The 23,148-nt window shown below is 40.8% G+C and overlaps 1 long non-coding RNA gene across 1 annotated transcript; it reads left to right on the top strand.

Moving 5' to 3' along the window:
- The first annotated feature begins 20,806 nt into the window (after window positions 1-20,806).
- Window positions 20,807-22,600, top strand: LOC109027994 (uncharacterized). The gene is made up of 3 exons (XR_002007049.2): window positions 20,807-20,860; window positions 21,044-21,187; window positions 21,765-22,600. It is a non-coding gene; the product is annotated as an uncharacterized lncRNA (long non-coding RNA).
- The last annotated feature ends 548 nt before the right edge of the window (window positions 22,601-23,148 follow it).

Raw genomic sequence — 23,148 nt, 5'->3', positions numbered from 1 at the left:
CTTTTTTTCATATGTTTGTTGACCACATAAATGTCTTCCCTGGAGAAGTCTCTGTTCATATTCTTTGCCCACTTTTTGATGGTGTTGTTTTTTTCTTGTAAATTTGTTTCAGTTCCTTGTAAATTTTGGATATTCGACCTCTGTCAGATAGGTAGATTGCAAATTTTTTTTCCAATTCTGTAGGTTGCCTGTTCACTCTGATGATAGTTTCCTTTGCTGTGCAGAAGTGCTTTAGTTTAATTAGATCATATTTGTCAATTTCGGCTTTTGTCACAATTGCTTTTGGCATATTTATCATGAAGTCTTTGCCCATGCCCATGTCCTGAATGGTAGTGCTTAGGTTTTCTTCTAGGGTTTTTATGGTTTGGGGTTTTATATTTAAGTCTTTAATCCATTTTGAGTTAATTTTTGTGTAAGGTGTAAGGAAGGTGTCCAGTTTCGATGTTCTGCATATGACTAGACAGTTTTCCCAGCACCATTTATTAAACAGGAAATCTTTTCCCCATTGCTTGTTTTTGTCAGGTTTGTCAAAGATCAGGTGGTTGTAGATGTGTGGTGTTATTTCTGAGGTCTCTGTTCTGTTCCATTGGTCTATATGTCTGTTTTGGTAAAAAGTACCACACTGTTCTGGTTACTGTAGCCTTGTAGTATAGTTTGAAATCAGGTAGCATTGTTTCTTCCAGCTTTGTTCTTCTTGCTTAGGATTGTCTTGGCTATATGGGGTCTTCTTTGATTGCATATGAAATTTAAAGTAGTTTTTTCAAATTCTGTGAAGAATGTCAGTGGTAGTTTGATGGGAATAACATTGAATCTGTATTTACTTTGGTCAGTATGGCCATTTTCACAACAATGATTCTTTCTATCCATGAGGACGGAATCTTTTTTCATTTGTTTATGTCCTCTCTTATTTCCTTTAGCAGTTGTTTGTAGATCTTCTTGAAGAGGTCCTTCACATCCCTTGTTACCTGTATTCCTAGGTATTTTATTCTCTTTGTAGTGATTATGAATGGGAGTTCATTCATGATTTGGCTCTCTGATTGTCTACTGCTGGTGTAAAGCAATGCTTGTGATTTTTGCAAATTGATTTTGTATCCTGAGACTTTGCTGAAGTTTCTTACCAGTTTAAGGAGTTTTGGGGCTGAGACGATGGGGTTTTCTAAGCAAAAAAAATCGTCATCGCAAACAGAGACAATTTGACTTCCTCTCTTCCTATTTGAACACCGTTTATTTCTTATTCTTGCCTGATTGTCCTGGCCAGGACTTCCAAAACTATGTTGAATAGGAGTGGTGAGAGAGGGCATCCTTGACTTGCACCGGTTTTCAAAGGGAATGCATCCATTTTTTACCCATTCAATATGATATTGGCTGTGGATTTGTCATAAATAACTCTCATTATTATGAGATATCTTCCATCAGTACTTAGTTTTTTCAGAGTTTTTAACATGAAAACACGTTGAATTTTAACAAAGACCATTTCTCCATCTATTGAGATAATCAGGTGGTTTTTGTCTTTGGTTCTGTTATGTGATGGATTACATTTATTGATTTGTGTATGTTGAACCAGCCTTGCATCCCAGTGATGAAGCCAACTTGATCATGGTGGATAAGTTTTTTAATGTGCTGCTGGATTCGGTTTACCAGTATTTTATTGAGGATTTTCACATAGAAGTTCATCAGGGATATTGGCCTAAAGTTTTCATTTTTTGTTGTGTCTCTTCCTGATTTTGGCATCAGGATGATGCTGGCTCCACAAAATAATGTGTTATGGGGGAGTCCCTCCTTTTCAATTGTTTGGAATAGTTTCAGAAGAAATGGTACCAGCTCTTCTTTGTATCTCTGGTAGAATTTGTCTGTGAATCTGTCTGGTCACAGGATTTTTTTGGTTGGTAGGCTATTAACTACCACCTCAATTTCAGAACTTGTTATTGGTCTATTCAGGGATTTGACTTCTTCTTGGCAGGGTGTATGTGTCCACCCATTTCTTCTAGATTTTCTGGTTTATTTGCATAGATGTGTTTATAGCATTCTCTGATGGTAGTTTGTATTTCTGTGGGGTCAGTGGTGATAGCCCCTTTATCACTTTTTATTGTGTCTATTTGATTCTTCTCTCTTTTCTTATTTATTAGTCTACCTAACAGTCTGTCTATGTTGTTAATTTTTCAAAAAAACAGCTCCTGGATTCATTGATTTTTTGGAGGGTTTTTCGTGTCTCTTTCTCCTTCATTTATGCTCTGGTGTTAGTTATTTCTTGTCTTCTGCTAGCTTTTGGATTAGTTTGCCCTTGCTTATCCAGGTCTTTTAATTGTGATGTTAGGGTGTTGATTTGACATCTTTCTAGCTTTCTGATGTGGGCAGTTAGTGCTACAAATTTCCCTCTTAACACTGCTTTAGCTGGACCACCATACACTTTTAAACCATCAGATCTCATGAAAACTCACTCACTATCATAAGAAAGCATGGGGAAACCACCCCCATGATCCAATCACCTCCCGCCAGGCCCCTCCCTCCACATGTGGGGATTATAATTTGAGATGAGATTTGAGTGGGGACACATAACCAAACCATATCAAACACTAAAAGAGACTCTTTCAATATTTTAGGGAAGATGTCTTTCCTATCTTAGGGAAATTGGGAACAGAGAAAAATTCAGGGTTCTATAGGAGTACAGAGGAGCAGTAACAACCCAGCCTGGAAGAATGGGAAAGACTTCTTGGAGAAAGAAAAATCTGAGATTTGAGCTGCCACAGGTGATTTTATTTGTTGTGCCCTGCACGGCTCCAGCCTTCACTGATGGCCTTCCTGGAGTGGTGCAGTGCACAGCCTGCTCTACCTGATGCAGTATCCTTAGGTCATTCTGGGGAAGTGAGGATAATCAGGCAAAAAGGAGGGAAAGCTGAGTAGGCAGAGTTGAGCAATGACACTTGCTCAGGGAACTGCACATCTTGCTGTGTGCCCAGGGAGTAAATTTGAGGGTGTAAGTAGCCAGAAATGATGCTGAAGGAGTGAGGCAAAGCTGGAAATCACCAAGGAGCATCCAGGCAGTGGTGTGCTGGCACCTGCTTATACAGGCTTGTGAGAAGCAACTATGTACCTCTCTTTCCCAACTCCTTGTTAATGACTAACACTGCTTGTTTGAAGTCAGCCATGGTGGCAGTATTTACAGCATGGAATACTGTAAATCATGCCATTTTTCCTTCCCTAGAGAGCCAATTGTTAAACATTTACCATCACACCACTGGTTGTCACTCCTCAAAAAGCTTGGTTCCCAAATCCTTGCAGGGCTGAAGATGGATCTCTGGACTGTGGAATCAATCCATTTCAACCTAGCCTGGACTCTATGCTTCCAGCTGGACCTTGTTTGTCTCTGACCACAATTCACTAACCAGAAGGTTGTGCATTTCCCCAGATCCCATACCTTAGCTTGAAGAATTCCAGATGGCCCTCTGCACTGTTTGGTTAGGGATCTAGGATTGTTTATATATGCACTGAGGGAGATGGGAGGATTTCTTTGTAATTGGAGTCTATTCTTTCTGCATGGTTAACTGCCTAAGAAGCAGAGATCAGAGCCCTTTGCTGTATAATTGACCACGGACATGCTCTGGGTAATAACCACAAATGCTTAGCTCTTTCTGCGTGCCAGACACTGTTCTAAACACATTAATTGTATTAACTCAGTTAGTTCTCATAAGGCATGAGGTAGGTAGTTTGCATCACAGAGAGGGAATGTTACTTGTCCAAGAGCACACAACCGACAAGAGGAAATGATGAGATTGGCGTTCAAGCAGGCAGCTTTTGGGATTTATGCTCTTTCCTAGTGTAATAAACCGAATGAAGCAGGAAGTCATGCTTATTACTGTTAGCATCAGCAACTGCATTCTAAAATACACTAATATTGGGTATTTATTGGGCACATACCACGTGTCAAAGCCCTTGTATGTGCCATCTTAATCCATCTTCACACCATCACCAATTAGTAATGTATATTAGACACTTGTTGGCTGTGGGTCAGCAGCCATTTCTTTCTCTGGTAATAGCACCCTGAATTGCTTTTTGGAAAATCACTGATCCATCCTTGATTGATGTCATTTGGTGTAGCTGACTTCTTCCTCTTCTCAGTGGGCAGGTGAGCAAGGCATAAGCCAATCATGCAGCCCAAACCACTGGCCCCAGGGACTAGGCACAGAAATAGGCACAGGATCAAATTCAGAGCAAGGAAAATTAGACCCAAGATCTGTGCTTGAAATAAGGGAAAGAAAACAGATTTCTATTCTACCAGACTTGAGTCTAGGAAGAAAGATGGAGGCCTTGAGCTATCAGCAGTCATTTGTGCTATGGAAAATTTAACTTAGCCTCAACATTTAAGAACAAGAATGGCTTTGCCATTCCAAGAACTGTATTATAGGAAGGAAGTAGAAAAACCCTCATAGACACACCCAGAAATAATGTTTTATCAGCTACCTGGGCATCTCTCAGCCTAGTGAAGCTGACACATAAAATTAGCCATCACAAAAGTTATCACAAAATTTGTCTGGAGGAGTGCAGTATTGAACACCTGGAAAGAGGTCCCAGTGTTCGCCCCAGGGAATGCAATATTAATAATCTCTGTGTAGCTGGCATTTGAACTTTCAGAATGTGTGATATGAGGTTCCATTTATGACAGATGTTGATTTCCTCACTCACCAGCACGCCACGTCTGACAGCAAAGCCAACCTGCAGGAAAGGAGGGCTAAGGGACAGAGACAAAGTGGGTCACAGCAACTCATGTGTGCTCCCAGACTAAGCCACACCCAGGCATTTCAGTTTCAAGACACAATATATCCCTCTTTTGCCTAAGTCATCTCAGGTTGGGTTTTCTGTCCCTTACAAGCAAAGTGGTGCTGACTAACCAGACTCTCATTATTACCCTTGTATTACAGCAGAAGGAACTGAGGCTCTGAGAGAGATTTCTTTTTTTTTTTTTTTTTTTTTTTTGAGATCGAATCTCGCTCTGTCTCCCAGGCTGGAGTGCAGTGGCACAATCTCGGCTCACTGCAAGCTCCGCCTCCTGTGTTCACGCCATTCTCCTGCCTCAGCCTCCTGAGTAGCTGGGACTATTGGCGCCCACCATCATGCCTGGCTAATTTTTTTTTTTTTTTTTTTTTTTGTATTTTTAGTAGAGACAGGGTTTCACCGTGTTGGCCAGGTTGGTCTCGATCTCCTGACCTGGTGATCCGCCTGCCTCGGCTTCCCAAAGTGCTGGGATTACAGGTGTGAGCCACCACACCCAGCCGAGAGGTTTCTTGAGTTGGCCAGGACCACAGATAGAATGCTTGGCCTGGCTGGGATCCTCTCTAGTTCCTCTGACTCCACAGCATTCTTCATTCAGCAATCCTTGCTGCCTCAGCACTTGCCTTGTCCTCGCTGCTGTTGGAGACTCCCCATGCAGCATTCCCCTCTGTCTCTGATCAGCCCCTTCCCTTCTACGAGACCCTGTACTCAAGCATTGGCACATCATTCATTCATTCATTTATTCATCAAAGATTTAATGTCTTAATATGGATTAGGTATCACGATGGGGTTTTTAAGAGATAGAGAAGCAATTAGGAAGGGTCAGTTCTCTGAATTCTTAAACAATCTTGTCCAGTCTCCCCTCCCACTTCCCTAGGACTAGCCCTGCCCATATGTGCATCATGACCTTCTCACACCTCTCAAGCACCACAACCTTTGAAGGCATTCATACACTCCTCCTACTTTCTCAATCCCATTCCTCCACATCTCCACCTGGTCTACTCCTCTTCATCCTCAAGCCCCAGCTCTCTGGCTGCCCCTCCAGCATCCACCAGAGTGAGCCTGTGTCTCTAAGTTCGCTCTCTGCTGACTTCTCTGTTTCCATCTGTTGTTCCCACTGGATTGGACAACTGGAAAGCAAGAACTACATCTTGTCCTCCTGTGCCTAGCAGAAAGCAGGGTTCCTAGGAGGTTCAACCAAAGTTGGTTGAATACTCCTTCAGAAACTTTAAAGTTACCCTTTCTCCTTATCATTAAATCAGGCCAGTCTAAGTTTCAATGCTTCATTTAGAAGTGGCAAAGCCACATGTCCCTAATGAAATGTTCTTAAATTCTCATGTTGTGCTAATTCAGCCTGGCCCTTCCAGGGCTGGCTGTCACCAGAACAATAAGCTTCTAGTAGAAGTTCCTAGAAGACAGAACTTGTCCTCTCTTTACCTTTAACTCTCACCATCTATCACTCTTCAGCACTCAGCTCCTGCCTGCCTGACAGTCCTCTCTAGGTGTGTCTGAGGCTCCTCAAGTATTTGCATTCCCTGTCCCTGTCTGTGATGTTCTCCATGCCCCACACCATCATACCTGGATATGATGGGACACTGAGCCCACCACAGAAAACAAACGAATCCCTCTGGGTAGCAGGTTGCTTGCTAAATGCCATAACCACTCTGATAGTTTACTTGCTCAGTTTTACATTACTTTTTTAAGCTCCGAATATCAATTCTATTTCACAACTAGAAGACTAGCTGTTTGATTTGGAAATTGGCAGAAATTCTTTCTCTCTGATGAGAATCTGCTTTGTAATTTTATACCCTGGAAGATATTAGCTCAAATTACACTTACTAACACCAGAAATTGGAGGGCCCAGCCCTACTCATCTGTGCAACCTCAGGAAGCTGAAGACCTTCTCAGAGTCTCAGTTTTCTCACGCATCCAGGGAAGGTGTGGATAAATTAAATATCTCTCTTGCTGTTTACAGGCATTGCGCTCAAGGCTGAGTACCCTCTCATTTCATTCTACAACACCCACATAAAGGAGATATTATGATTTTCCCTATTTTGCAGACAAAGAGGCTGAGGTTTATGTTGTTGAAGTACTTTGTGGACAGTCACACCTGTTATAAATGGCAGAACTAGGATTTGAAATCAGGCATACCCAACCTTGCATCCTAGTTCTTAACCACCACCAACAGGGAGATCTAAGATCTTTGCACCTCAGCCTTTTCATGATTCCACTGCAGATGAGAATAAATGTCCCTCCAGTGCTCCCTTATTCTCTGGACTTGTTATTACAGCATTATTTACAATTATTCTTTTAGAAATAATCATCATAATTAAAAGATAACCTCTGTGATGTCTCATTTATCTCTGTTTCTCAGCAGCCATCACAGGACACATGAATGGAGCTCAATTCCATTATGGTAGGTTCAAAAGGGTTACAGTCATTAGGAAGGAGAGGAACTAACTTGTATTGAGCCCCTTCCATATGCCCAGCACCACAGGAACACCTTCTGGCATTCAGGTTCATGTGATCCTTTCTGAAATCCTGTGAGCCCAATGCTAATAATCCCTAATGCTACAGGTGAGGAAGCCCCAGAGCTACAGCTGTCCAAGGCAGCACCACCAGGGAAAGGAGAGCTGAGCTCTGCACCTGTATCCTCTAAATCCAACTGCAAAGGTTCATTCAGTAAAACATTAAAATTTAAGGAATAAAAGAGAAAACCTATAAAATCCATAGATAAGAACTATGTAAAAACCAAAGGAAAAGGAAAGCATTGGCATTGAAACATTCACCAAGATTCCAGGAAACAAGAAAAATCAACAGATGACATAGTTGATCAGGAAAAGTGTCCTTGAACATGCTTTTATTGCAGAGACTGCTGCCTAACACGTGTAGATCGAAACCCTGGGAACTGAAGCTACTGAAAGAGAGCTGTTTAGTATGCAGGAAACTCAGTTTTGTGGAAAGGAAAGGGCTTTTATCTCATCAAATACATTCAAAGAGCAAGCAGAAAGTGGCATTTAACAAGAATTGAAAATATAGGAGTCCTGTGCTACAAAGGGACAGTATCAAATTGTTATTGCTGTGTAACAAACCACCCAAAGGTTGAGTGTCTTAAAATTACATGCATTTACTTAGCTCATGTGGTTGTGGGTCAGTTGAGCAGTTCTGTGGGTCTGGGCTGGGTTGGGCTGATCTCAGTTGAGCTCACTCCAAATCTGCACTTGCTGGCAGGTCTGTTAAGACCTAGCTAGTCTAGGATGGACCTTGGCTGAGAATTCCGTCTCCACGCAGTCTCACGCTGCAGCAGGCTAGCTCAAGCTTGTTCACATGGCAGCTGGGCAAGTTCCCAAGGCAGGGAGCAGAAACACAAGGCCTCAGTAACCTAGGTATGAAACTGTCCCACTAGTTCTGTCATATTTCATTAGCCAAAGCAAGTCACCAGGCCAGCCTCAATTCAAAGTGTGAGACAATAGACTGCACCTTCTGTTGGGAGGAGCTGCAAGTCCTGTGGCAAGGAATATGGGTACAGGAAGGGGGGAAATTGTGGCCATTTTTTTGCTGAGATTTACCATGAAGACATCAGATATATAAATTCACTGATCCTGAAGAAGGTTAGAGATTTATCCAGCATCACAGAACAAGTTATGATCAGAGCCCAGAATACAGCAGGAGAGTTATAGGAAATGAAAATGTATTTAACACCTACTTGGTACCATGTACTGTAGAAGGGCTTTATATACTGTATCTTAGTTAATCTTCCTGATAACCCAGTTAGCAGCTTCTGTTCCCGTGTGTGTATGAACATCTGGTGGTTTTGCTGCCCAACAGGCCTCCTCTGCTTTCTTTGATAGTAACAACTCAATTTTCCTTTGAGAAACCACGGTTCTTTCACATTCTCTTTATGAGGTTTAATAGGGTTGACCCCTTTCCTGGCCCCAAAGAGAGCTGAGAGCTTACAAGCTGGGCCATCAGAGAACTCCATCTCTCTAGACAAGGGTCTACACTTGGGCATATGACCCAAGCCAAATTAGTCAAAATCAGCCAGAAAAATTCTGTGTAACCACTGGAAGATAGTTTTCTCTCTCATTGGGTTGCCATTTTAAGCATGCTAGAAACTAGAGCTGCTGGGACCTTCTTTGCACTTCTCAGGGAGAGACTATCTGAAATAGAAGCCAACTCAGACACACCCAAGGGAGAAGAACAAACTCCCAGTGCAAGTCATCAGTGAACCCCAGGATAGAGACATGCCTGGAGCCAGCTTCACTCTGTGACATTCCCGGTCTTCTAAGGCAGTTCATTAAGCCAGATTGAACTAGGTTTCTGTCATTAGCAACCAAGATCGTGAGTAATAAGCCAATTTAAAATGGGCCTTTATGCCTGATCTTGTGGTGCTTGACTCTGTAAGGAGAAAATAATAATAATAAGCAACCATACATTCTCTGCTCTTTAAGCACTTTCTATTTTATTGGAGAGAAAACAATAATATGCATGAGTCATTGCAGAGAGAGAGAGAGATCTCCATTTTCCAAAACTTCATTTCTTTAGAAGTCTATGCCATCAGATCCCTGTCCTCCAGTGCTCCTTGTGTTGGCATATACTAATACGTCACATGTCACATACTTCCCTCTTCATCTACCTTGGGGACCATGGCTTCTCATTGGAATCACTTCCTCTAAAACACCTTGAACTCTTTGTCTCCTCCTCTATCATTCTTACCTGGTCAAGCCCAAACTTCACTAAGTCATTCTTCACCCAGGCAGTGGCCTACACTTGATCAGTTGACTATTACTGAAAGCAAACACACCAGCTTGCTGACTCTCCATTCGTGTATTCATTCATGGTTAACATTGGGTCTTGGCTCATTGTCTTCCTTTTCTTCAATATTATCATGATTCATGAAGACTTATATATCCATATGTGATCCATCAAATCACCTTTGCCTCACCTCCAATAATCTACCCCTCTATCTTCTCAGCTACACAATTGTATGGTCATATCCTTGACCTTGTTACCATAACTGCACCCATCTGACATTCTATTCCAAGCCACTAACTCTTTATTACCTTCTATTACCTAACTAGTGTACCCATTGCAACAATTTTTGAAGAATTCATTAACCTTACCAATCTATTATTTTAAGTACCTCATGTGCACCCTCACTTTTCTCCGTATCTATCTCAGGGACCATGGTCCATGAATGGAATCACTTCCTTGAAAGTACCCTTAGCTTCTCTGTCTTCCTCTCTCTCTCCATCATTCTTACCTGATCAGAGCCCACTCCTCATTAATTCACTTCTTCATTCATGTAGTGGCCTACACTTCAGAGATGTAAAGAGAGAGAGAGAGAGCAAGAGAGATTGCAATAAAGGGCTGAAAAATCATTCACTTAAATACAAATACTGAAAGCCAACACTGAGCCAAGCTCAGGGACAACCCCAATTCCAAACTGTAATAGCAATCCCAGATTCTATTTTTGTAATGGTCAACAGATGAAGAATCAGTACTTTGCACAGTCTTGAGAAGCAGGTATCCTCTTTGATATCCAATATTGCTGGAGGAAAACACACTACCTTGCTGACTGACCTAACTCTAAATTCAGGGTAACAGATTTCAGACAGCATGCAAAATGTTCCTGAGTTCCTGCCACTCTTTCTACTTTCCAAAGTGATGATTTTTTAAATCTTCTTCTCTCTTACTGAGCCCCTACATCCTTATGTCCCCTCCTCCACGTCATTCCCAAATTGTGACTTTGCTTGCTACTTTATGTGTGTGTGTGTGTGTGTGTGTGTGTACCTTATATTCACTGAGAATACAAAAAGAATTATACAAAACCCCATTCATCTTCCCTTCACTCATCCCAACCACCTACTCACATCCTTTCACTATTCCCTCTTATGAAAAAAAAAAAAGTGTCTCTGATCCTTACAGGTAAAGCCTCCACTTGTTTTTGTAGATATCATTCAACCTCATCTACTCAAGGACTTTGCTCCTGCTCTTATATCCTCTTTCTCCTGTCTGCATACTAAGCCATGCCCTCTCTACAGAATCATCCCAATTAGCATATCAAATGTTCTAGCATCTCTATAATTTAGAACAAATAAAACAAACAAAAATCTTCTTTGCCTCTATAGTACTTCTAGCTCCATCCCATTTATCCACTTCCCTTCACTGAAGGGTATTTGAAAACTGTGTGTCCATATTCATTTGCTCACCTTCAGTCCTCTCCTTGGTTCATTTTGATTGGGTTTCTGTCCTCATGACCAAACAAAGATTTTTTTCCTGCATGTTCTCCAATAATCACTTAGCAGAAGTTGACCTGGCTGATCACTTCCTCTTTCAAGAATCATGTCCTTCTGCCCTTCTCTTGACTTCCATCATGCACATTTCTCAAATATCCCCCCTAACTCACTGGCTGATTCTATTCTCCTCCCACCCCTTCAGTCTCATTTCCTTGATCTTTTGTCTCTGCTTGACTTGGCAAAGTTGGAGACTCCTAAGGCCTTTCTCATTCACTAAAATCTCTTATTTGTTCCCAGGGTCATAAATATTATCTAAGTACTCAAGTTCTTGTTTCCAGTCCTTACCTCTCCCTAACTCTATGACTACTTATACACAAAGATGTACTGTCTATGTATGTCCACATAGACATTGTGTCTCAGGAGGAATGATGATCTCAGTAGGAATGTTAGAGTTAATGTGATCCAAATGGAACTATTGATTCTTCTCCAGATCTGTTCTTTCCAAGTCTTCTTCACCATGGTAAATGGTATCCAGTTGCTCAAGCCAAAACAGTAGAAATTATCTGAGATTCTCTTTTGCACAGACCCCACTCTCAGTCTTTCAATAAGCAAGTGTAGTTGCCCTAACTCCAAAACCTACTCCAAATCTGTGCATTTTCCTTATTGTCATACCTCCTCCACTGGTGAAGCCACCATCACATCTCGTGTGGATGAATGCAGTAGCTTCCAGCTGTTTTTCTTACTACTTCTCTAGTTCCTTTCAACTCTTTATTCACCCCAGCAGAATAATCACTTTCAAATATAAATTAGAACTGGCTTTTGCCTGTTTAGAATCCATCAATATCTTCTCATCATCCTTGGAACAGAATGCAAACTCCTGGCTTGGGAACACCAATCCAGTGCAGTCTAAGCTGAGCACCATATGCGGGGATGTCTGTATTTAAGTTGGCAGGAATATCATGGCAGTGAGTCAGTAAAAAGTGCTGAAAAAGAAATCAGGCTATGTTTGAAGGCTGAAGAATTGGCTGACTACAAGTCTGGTGCTTAGGACTGGATCCCTGCACAAGAGGTGGACAAAGAAGCTATCCCTGCAGCACTGTTTGACATATTCCTGGGCATGGATCTCCGTACCCCTGATGTGGAAATCATAGGATGAATCATTCTTTTCTAAAGTGTATATACCAATAAAGCCTATGGAAACTGGGGAGAAAAAAGTCCAAACTTTTGGCCAGGTGCAGTGGTTCATGCCTGCAATCCTAGCACATTGGAAGGCTGAGGTAGAAGAATCACTTGAGCCCAAAACTTCAAGACCAGCCTGGGCAACATAGTAAGACACTGTCTTTACAAAAAATAAAAATAAAAAAATAGCTAAGTGTGGTGGCACACACCTGTAGTTCCAACTACTTGGGAGACTAAGGCAAGAGGATCACTTGGGACCAGGAGTTCAACACCAGCCTGGGCAACCTAGTGATACCTTGTCTCTACAAAATAATAATAATAAAAATTAGCCAGTTGTGGTGGCATGCACCTGCACTCTCAGCTACTTGGGAAGCTGAGGCAGGAGAATCCCTTGAGCTCAGGAGGCCAAGACTTCTCTGAACTGTGATTGTACCACTGTACTCTAGCTTAGGTAACAGAGCAAGATCCTGTCTCAAAAACAACAACAAGAAAAACAGTCCAAATTTCTTAAGCTGGTTGACAAAAACATCTATATATAGTCTGTGCCCAGCCAATATCATTAGGCTAATCCCATGTGGCTGTCTTCCTCACTTCCTCAGCTCCCCAACACTGGTCATCTTCCAGTTCCTCATGACCAGCTCATTCACACTCCCGACTTTTATATGAGCTGTTCCTTCTGCCAGGAAGTTTTAGCCCCTAACTGGCATATGGCATTTTCTCATTCAAAGCTTACTGTTACCTCACATCTAGAGAGAAATCTTCATTGATCAACCACTAGTCACTCACATTGACCTCTTTATAAATTCAATGTATGGGAGAGAGGGAGAAAATGGTGGGCAGGAGGCAGGACTAACCTGCAGCTCCTGCTGAGATGGACAGAACAGTATGCGGAGACTCACATTGTGAACTTTTGCTCCAAGAACCACCACAGGAACATACCAGGAAAACTCAAAGAATTCACAGACCCTTTGAAAGAAACAGCTTACCTCTGCAAACTCCACAGGACAGCCAAAAATCTGTGAGTTTTCAAAGTGTGGGAGAAAAAAAAATCTGCCTCTGAACACACATTCCTATTGGGGAACCTGAAAATCCAGATCACGGGAGAAGGATTTAACCTTACTTATAGCTGACATGGATTTAGAGACCCAAATGAAATATAAAAGTAGAAGAAGCAGTGGGAAAAGCCCTATAGGCATTTCTTGTCCCCAGCTTGAGCCCAGGGAAGCCATTTTTGGCCTTATCTCACACTGGTCCTTGGAGAAGGGAAGGCAGCCAGTGGAACTGGAGAGGGGCCACAGGGTGAAGGAAGCTCCTAGCTGAACCTTGTAACAATTTCAACTGAGCACAAATTTTCCTGAGTGGAATCATGGGGGGACCAATGGGAAGTGCAGATATGAGTACAGAAGCCACAGCCAAAGGGGCAGGTAGGTGGGGAGGAGTGAGGCCTGACAGCCTTGCTTGCTTTCTCAGCAGGAAGGCTTGTACCCTGGGGCAAGATCTCAGCCCTGTTCAATGGCTGCCTGGAGATAAACTCAGTGCTGTCATTGGGGCACATCAAGAGTGAGGCTGGCCTTGCTGGCTGCCTGGGAGCTGGGTGAGGCCTGTCAATGCCGGCTTTCCCCCACTTTCCTGGTGACCTGTATAATGCAATAGAGGCAGCTATAACCCACCATGGGAACACTGGCCTGAGAACTACCCCAAATCCCCCACAGTGGTCACAGCAAGCCCTGCCAAAGGAGAGTCTGAGCTCAGATCCAACCCTGCCCCCACCTGATGGCTTTCCTCTATCTGCCCTAGTAGCTCAAGACAAAATACATAAACTGTTAGAAGAAATAGGCCCCGCCCATCACCTGAGAAACCCCAGTACTTATCCTGGCCAATGTAGGGCAGAACTATATGCCCTTTCTACTACTGCAGCTGGTGCTTTTTTGAAGTGCCACCTCCTGGCTGGAGGTCAACCAACTCAAGCCATTCCAGCAACTCATAACAGAATAACCCTGCTCCAAAGAAGGAGAAAACAACAGCTAATTCCACCACCTACAATACTGTGGCTAATTAGAGGTCCTTAGTGTGTCCATGTAACAACTTCACTGCTAGCATAATCAGCATCTGAAAAAACCAATACACTAAACAAAATTACAACCAAGGACTCCTACAGAGTCTACTTCACTCCCCTGCCACCTCCACTGGAACAGGTGCTATTAAGCACAGCTGGGACATCTGAACACAAATCACATCACAGAACTCTTTGCAGACATTTCCCAGAACCAGCCCAGAGCCTGGAAGCCCTGCTGGGTGGCTAGATCCAGAAGAGCAATGACAATCAATGCAGTCCAGCTCTCAGGAAGCCCCATCACTAGGAGAAGGGGGAGAGCACCATATCAAGGGATCAACTCATAGGACAAAAAAATCTGAACTGCAGCCCTTGAGTTTCAGATCTTTCCACCGAAACAGTCTACCCAATTAAGAAGGAACCAGAAAAGTAATTCTGGTAATATGACAAAACAAGGTTCTATAACACCCTCAAAAGATTGCACTATCTTTTGAGCAATGGATCTAAACAAAGATGAAATCTCTGTATTGCTAGATAAAGAATTCAGAAGGTTGATTATTAAGCTACTCAGAGTAGCTTAATACTCCTTCCCTGTTTCACCTTTCTCTGATTCAGAGAAAGGTGAAAACCAACTTAAAAAAAATTTAAAAATAATACAGAATATGAATGAAAAGGTCTCCAGAGTAATAGATATCTTAAAGAAAAGACAATCACCACTTCTGGAAATGAAAGACATACTTAGAGAAATGCAAAATACACTGGAACTTTCAAAAATAGAATTAAACAACTAGAAGAAAGAACTTCAGAGCTCAAAGACAAGGCTTTCAAATTAACCCAATTCAATAAAGACAAATAAAAATGAACACACCTGCAATCCCAGCACTTTGGGAGACTGAGGCAGGAGGATCACTTGAGGTCAAGAGTTTGAGACCACACTGGCCAACATGGTGAAACCTCATCTCTACCAAAAAATACAAAAATTAGCCAGACAGGGTGGTGCACACCTGTAGTCCCAGCTACTTGGGAGGGTGAAGTGGGAGAATCACTTGAACCTGGGAGGAAGAGCTTCAAGTGAGCTGAGATTGTGCCACTGCACACCAACCTGGGTGACAGAGTAAAACATGTCAAAATAAAAAAAAAAAGAACAAAGCCTCCAAGAAACTTGTGATTGTGTTAAATGACCAAACAAAAGAATAATTGATATTCCTGAGGAAGAAGAAAAATCCAAAAGTTTAAAAAACTTATTTGAGGGGATATCAAGAAAACTTCCCTGATCTTGCTACAGATCTAGACATCCAAATATAAGAAGCTCAAAGAACACCCTAGAAATTCATTGCAAAACTATAATCACCTAGGCACATAGTCATCAGGTTATCTAAAGTCAAGATGAAGGAAAGAATCTTAGGAGCTATAAGGCAAAAGCATCAGGTAATCTATAAGGGAACACCTATTAAATTAACAGCTGATTTCTCAGCAGAAACCCTGCAAGCCAGAAGGGGTTAGGGTCCTATCTTTAGCATCCTTAAACAAAATAATTATCAGCCAAGAATTTTGAATCCAGCAAAACTAAGCTTCATAAATGAAGGAAATAACATCTTTTTCAGACAAACAAATGCTGAGAGAATTTGTGACTACCAAATGAGCACTACAAGAAATGCTAATAGGAGTTCTAAATCTTGAAACAAAACCTCAAAATACACCAAAATAGAACATCCTTAAAGTATAAATCTTACAGGGCCTATAAAGCAATAACGCAATGAAAAAAACAAAAAGTATTCAGGCAATAATTAGAATGATGAATAGGACAGTACCTCACATCTCCATACTAACATTGAATGTAAATGGCCTAAATGCTCCACTTAAAAGATACAGAATGGCAGAATGGATAAAAATCCACTAACCAAGTATATGCTGTCTTCAAGAGACTCACCTGACACATAAGAACTCACATAAACTTAAGGTAAAGGTTTGGAAAAAGATATTCCATGCAAATGGAAAAGTGAGCAGGAGTAGCTATTCTTGTATCAGACAAAACGGACTGTTTTTTTTTTTTTTACTATATGAATGTATCATACTTTGTTTATCCATTATCCAGTAGAAGGACATTTGGACAGTTTGGACTGTTTGGTGATTATGAATAAAACCACTATGAACATTCACATATAGGTGTTTGTGTGAATATAGGTTGTCATTTCTCCTGAATGAACCTGGGGGTAGGGTTGCTGGATTGTATGGGAAATGTGTATTTAATTGTAAAACAGATTTAAAGCAACAACGTTTTAAAAGAAACAATGGACTTAAACTATACTCCACACAAAAAAAATGGACTTAACAGCTATTTACAGAACATTCTACGCAACAACTGCAGAATACACATTCTTTCCATCAGCAAATGGAACATTCTCCAAGATAGACCATATGACAGGCCACAAAACAAGGCTCAATAAACTTGAGAAAATTGAAATTATATCAAGTACTCTCTCAGACTACAATGGAATAAAACTTGAAATTAACTCCAAAGGGAACCCTCAAAACCATACAAATACATGGAAATTAAACAGTCTGCTCCTGAAAGATCTCTGGGTCAACAATGTAATAAAGATGGAAATTAAAAAGTTCTTTGAACTGAACAACAATAGTGCCGCAACCTATCAAAACCTCTGGGATACAGCAAAAGCAGTACTAAGAGGAAAGTTTATAGCATTAAATGTCTACATTAAAAAGTCTGAAAGAGCACAAATAGAAACTCTAAGCTCTCACCTCAAGGAACTAGAGAAACAAGAAAAAAACAAATCATTTCTTTTGTTCAACCAAACAACCCAAACCCAGCAGAAGAAAAGGAACAACAAAGATCAGAGCAGAACCAAATTAAATTGAAACAAACAACAACAGCAAATAATACAAGAGAGAAATAAAACAAAAAGCTGGTTCTTTTAAAAAATATACAAAATCGATACACCATTAGCAAGATTAACCAAGAAAAGAAGAGAGAAGATCCAAATAAGCTCAATTAGAAATGAAACATGAGATATTACAACCAATAGCACAGAAATAAAAAAGATCATTCAAAACTACTAGGAACATTGTTATGCACACAAACTAGAAAACCTAGAAGCAATAGATAAATTTCGGGAAATATACAACCTTCCTAGATTAAACCAAGAAGAAATAGAAACTGAACCGACCAATAACAATAGCAAGATTGCAACACTAATTTAAAAAATTGCCAATATAAACAGTCCAGGACCAGATGAATTCACAGCTGAATTCTATCAGACATTCAAAGCAGAATGGCTATCAATTCTACTGAAACTATTTCAAAAGATAGAGAAACAGGGAATCCTTCCTAAATTATTCTGTGAAGCCATTATCACCCTAATACCAAAACCAGCAAAGGACATAACAAAAAGAGAAAATTACAGGCCAACATCCCTGATGAACATAGATGCAAAAATCCTCAACAAAATACTAGCTAACTGAATTGAAGAACATATCAAAAAGATAATCCACCATAATCAAGTAGAATTCATACCAGGGGTGCAGAGCTGGTTTGACATACAGAAGTCAATAAATGCGATTCATCACACAAACAGAATTAAAAACAAAACTCTTATGATCATCTCAATAGATGCACAAGAAGCATTTGACAAAATCCAGTATCGCTTTATGATTAAAACTCTCAGCAAAATCAGCATAGAAGGGACATACCTTAAGGTAATAAATGACATCTATGACAAACCCACAACCAACATTACACTGAATGGGGAAAAGTTGAAAGCATTCCCCCTGAGAACTGGAACAAGACAAGGATGCCCATTTTCACCACTTCTATTCAAAATAATACTGGAAGTCCTAGCCAGAACAAGCAGACAAGAGAAAGAAATAAATAGTATCTAAATGGGTAAACAGGAAGAAAAACTGTCACTGTTTGCCAATGATGTGATTGTATACCTCAAAAACCCTAAAAACTCATCCAAAAAGCTCCTAGATCTGATAAATGAATTCAGTAAAGTTTCAGATACAAAATCAATGTACACAAATCAGTAGCACTGCTATACACCAACAGCAACTAAGCTGAGAATCAAATAAAGTACTTAACCTCTTTTACAACAGCTGCAATAAAATAAAATAAAATACTTAGGAATACACCTAACCAAACAGGTGAAAATCTCTATAAGGAAAACTACAAAACACTGCTAAAAGAAGTCATACATGACCCAAACAAATGGAAACACATCCCATGCTCATGGATAGGTAAAATCAATGTTGTGAAAATGACCATACTGCCAAAAGCAATCTATAAATTCAATGCAATTCCTATCAAAATACCATCATCATTATTCACAGAACTAGAAAAAACAATCCTGAAATTCATGTGGAACCAAAAAAGCCTGCACAGCTAAAAAATGACTAAGCAAAAAGAACAAATCTGGAGGCATCACATTACCCAACCTCAAATTTTACTACAAGGCTATAGTTACCAAAACAGCACGGTACTGGTATAAAAATAGGCATGTTTTTAGACTAATGGAACAGAATAGAGAATCCAGAAATCAAGTCAAATACTTACAGCCAACTGGTATTTGACAAAGCAAACAAAAACATAAAGTGGGGAAAGGACTCCCTATTCAACAAACGGTGCTTGGATAATTGGCAAGCCACAGGTAGAAGAATGAAGTTGGATCTTCATCTCTCACCTTACACAAAAATCAACTCAAGATAGATGAAAGACATAAATCTAAGACCTGAAACCATAAAAATTCTAGAAGATAACATCAGAAAAACTCTCGTAGACATTGGCTTAGGCAAAGAGTTCATGACAAAGAACCAAAAAGCAAATGCAACAAAAACAAAGATAAACAGATGGAACCTAATTAAACTAAAAAGCTTCTGCACAGCAAAAGAAATAATCAGCAGAGTAAACAGGCAACCCATAGAGTGGTAGAAAATCTTTGCAAACTATGCATCCGACAAAGAACTAATATCCAGAATCTATAAGAAACTCAAACAAATCAACAAGAAAAAAACAAATAATTTCATCAAAAACTGGGCTAAGGATGTGAATAGAAAATTCTCAAAAGAAGATATGCAAATGGCCAATAAACATATGAAAAAAATGTTCAACCACTAATTATCAGGGAAATACAAATCAAAACCCCAATGTGATTACATTTTACTCCTGCAAAAATGGCCATATTAAAAAATCAAAAAATAATAGATGTTGGCGTGGATATGGTGAAAAGGAAACACTTATACTGCTGGTGGGACTGTAAACTAGTAGAACTACTATGGACAATAGTGTGGAGATTCCCTAAATAACTAAAAGTAGATCCATCATTTGATCTAGGAATCCCACTACTGGCTATCTACCCAGAGGAAAAGAATTCACTATATGAAAAAGATGCTTGCACATGTATGTTTATAGCAACACAATTCGCAATTGCAAAAATTTGGAGCCAGCTCAAATGCCCATCAATCAACATATGGATAAACAAAATGTGTGGTATATACATACCACGGAATACTACTCAGTCATTAAAAGGAACAAAATAATGGCATTCACAGCAACCTGGATGGAGTTGGAGACCATTATTTTAAGTGAAGTAACTCAGGAATGGAAAATCAAATATCACATTTTCTCACTTATAAGTGGGATATAAGCTATGAGGATGCAAAAGTGTAAGAATCATATAATGACCTCTGAAATCTTGGGGGGAAGATTGGGAGGGGAGTTGAAGAATAAGAGACTACACATTGGGTACAATGTACACTGCTCAGGTGACGGATGCACCAAAATCTCAGAAATCCCCACTAAAGAACTTACCCGTGTAACCAAACACCCCCTGTTCTCCAAAAATTATTGAAATAATAACAACAACAAATAAATTTAACGTATGTTCTGGAATAATCAGTGCATGCACATTCAAAAGATACCAAAGGTTATACAAGGAGGGAAAAAAAGCAAACATTTTTTTCCTTTTCCTTTCTCCAGCCATCCCAATAGTCCCTGGAGGTAACTCTTGTCCCTACTTTCTCAAATAGTCTTTCTTCATGTGGGCTATGTGATTAATAACATACATGTATTCTTTTGTTTGATTTTTCCCATAATTAAGTGGCAGCACACTCAATATGCTGTTCTATAAGATGCTTTTTTCACTTCACAAAACATCTTAGATGTTGTGTTGTATTTCTATCCATCTATCTGTTTAGAAATTGCCTTACTCTTTTTAATAGTTCCAGAGGGCTCTGTTGTAGGGATACACTGTATTCTCTATTGATGGACATTTACATTATTTCCCCTTTTTTTTGCTAGTTCAGTGATGCAGTGAATATCCTTGTACACATATGAGCTGCTTTGCATATGTGCTAACATGTTTGTAGGATAAATTTCCTAGGAGCCAAACTGCCACAACAAAGTCGATGCACATTTTAAATGTTGATAGCTATTGCCCAATTTCTCTTTACAGAGCCTGTCCCAGTTTACACTTCCACCAGCCTCACCTTATTTAAATCCTCTGCAGAGCAATTACCACTTTCCAATATTGTCTGTTCATTGCTTTTCTCCCCCAGGGTGGAAACCATTTCATTGCTGCTGGGCTCCTGGGGCCTAGATCATTGTCTGGTAAGCTCTCAATAAATAGGCTTGGAATAAATGAACAGACAATTGAAAATGGACACAGTAAAAAGAACAAGAAGCTTGGCATTCAAATGACATCAGGTTCAAATCCTGGGTCTGTCATAACTGTTTGGCCTTGGGGCAAATTATTTAACCATTCTGAGCCCCATTTCCTCATCTGGTAAACAGAGATAATAATGACCGCTACTTTGAAGACTTACTCTCAGGACCAAATAGGATCATAGTTGTGACAAGTGTTTTGTGACCACAGACAGCTCCAGCTCTGCAGTTACTAGGATCCTGGGCTGATGAGAAACCATCTCCAGCTAAGAGGTAAATCCTAAATCAATGCACCATTTAAACTTAGTGACCACGCATGTTGAACACCATAAACTTCCAATGAAACCTGTAGAAAGCACAAGAATAATTTGGCAGGCTTCTACTGGCTAGTTCTTATTGAATAGAAGGTTGATTTGCCAGCAAATACTCCCTACAGAGAAGCAGATGTCTGGAGCCCTAGGCTTAAAGTCTACCAAAGAAATCAGGGCACACTAGTTTTTCTAGAAGATTAAAAATAATGTCCATTTAAAGATACTGCTGATGCCTGGGGTGAGGTGGGACAGGAGTGAAAGAATAAGTTCTAGCAAGGGTCAGGGGAGACACCTTTTCTTAGGGGTGTAAGGGTTAGTTCCCAAAGGTGGAGGACTTCCCCAGATAGTGAGCAAATAAAAGATTTAACAGCTCCTACGGGAACTAGCCAGAACCAATCACAATCAGGACTAGCCTGCCTTAGCATGAAAAGTCTGGTAGAAAACTGCATGCTGAGAAATTGAGTGTCTTATTGGGGAGAAGGGCTGGCTGGTTTCCAGAAATCACCGGGCATAAGGCCACCCTGATGTCTCTGTTTTAGATTGTGATTGACCACTGAGTAGCTGCCCAAGTTGAGACGCTCTGCTCAGCCCCCAGCCTGACAGGACAATTGGCCCACACTGCCCCGGAGGCTGCTGGGCAGGAGCTGGTAATTGACAGAGAACTCATTATCGAAGGACAGAGCCTCTGAGCATGCTGGGAATCTGAACTGACAGAGCCCAAGGGCCTGGGAATCGGATCACTGGGAAGAGACAGCCCAAGTGTTGTGTGTCCTGGACGTACAGAGGAAAATAAAGTTTCAGAAATTGCTCGGCACTAAAAGAGAGCTCTGGTATTGAAAGCCATCTCTGATCCACTTTCCATGTGGCTTTGGACATGCAATTGACCTCTGTGAGCCTCAGTTTTGTCACCTCCAAAATAGAGATGACAATAAATCTTTTTCGTGGAGTAAGGAATAAAGATGCTGTAACTATGACATTGATGATCATCATTATAACAACTAGCAGCTATTTCACATCCTCCAGATGTCAGAGACCGTTTGAAGAGTGCTAAAAATGGGCCAGGCACAGTGGCTCACACCTGTAATCCCAGCGTTTTGGGAGGCCCAGGCAGGAGGGTCGCTTGAGCCCAGGAGTTTGAGAATAGCCTGGGCAACATAGTGATAACCCTCCATCACTACAAAAAATCAGAAGGGTGTGGTGGTGCACACCTGTAGTCCCAGCTACAAGGGAGGCTGAAGTGGGAAGATCGCTTGAGCCCAGGAGTTCAAGGTTGCGTGAAGGAGTTCAAGGTTGCCATGATCACGCCACTGCACTCCAGCCTGGGCTACAGAGCAAGATCCTCATATAAAATAAAATAAAAATAATATTAAAATGCGTTAACTATGTGATCCTCACAACAAGGCCTATGCTGTTATTCTCATTTTATAGATGAGGAAAGGAAAGAATAGAGATAAGATGTTGCCCTAGGTTAGATAGCTAGAAGCTGGCAACGTTTGAATTTGAAGCTGAACATTCTGGCTCTGGAGCCCATTCTATTAATCATGTGCTCGCCAACCTGGATAAGAAGCACAAGAAGAAGAAGGACCCCTGCAGCACCTGGCAGAAAGGGGTGTTCAATAACAATACTTTCTCCTTTCTCCCACCCCTCACGCCCACCTAGGAGCATTCTAGACTATCTCTAACTTAAAAATTTGATGTGTGCCAACCCCATAGCTGGCGAGGAACAAAGTCTTCCATAATCCTCTATAGGATTTTTAGAAGCTCAAATGCTTTAAATAGTCCAGTTCCCAAAAGACCGAGTCCTATTGTCCAAGATGTATAAAAACCTCCTGCTGTCATTAACCTCGAAAGACAAGAATGATTTGAGTAAATTGAACGTGGGGAAAAGCAGTCTCCAGGTAGAGGAACCAGCGGGATGAGCTT

This window comes from Gorilla gorilla, chromosome 7 (genome assembly GCF_029281585.2).
Source record: "Gorilla gorilla gorilla isolate KB3781 chromosome 7, NHGRI_mGorGor1-v2.1_pri, whole genome shotgun sequence".
Classification (NCBI taxonomy): Eukaryota; Metazoa; Chordata; class Mammalia; order Primates; family Hominidae; genus Gorilla; species Gorilla gorilla.
This window is presented reverse-complemented; position numbering and strand designations above follow the sequence as displayed.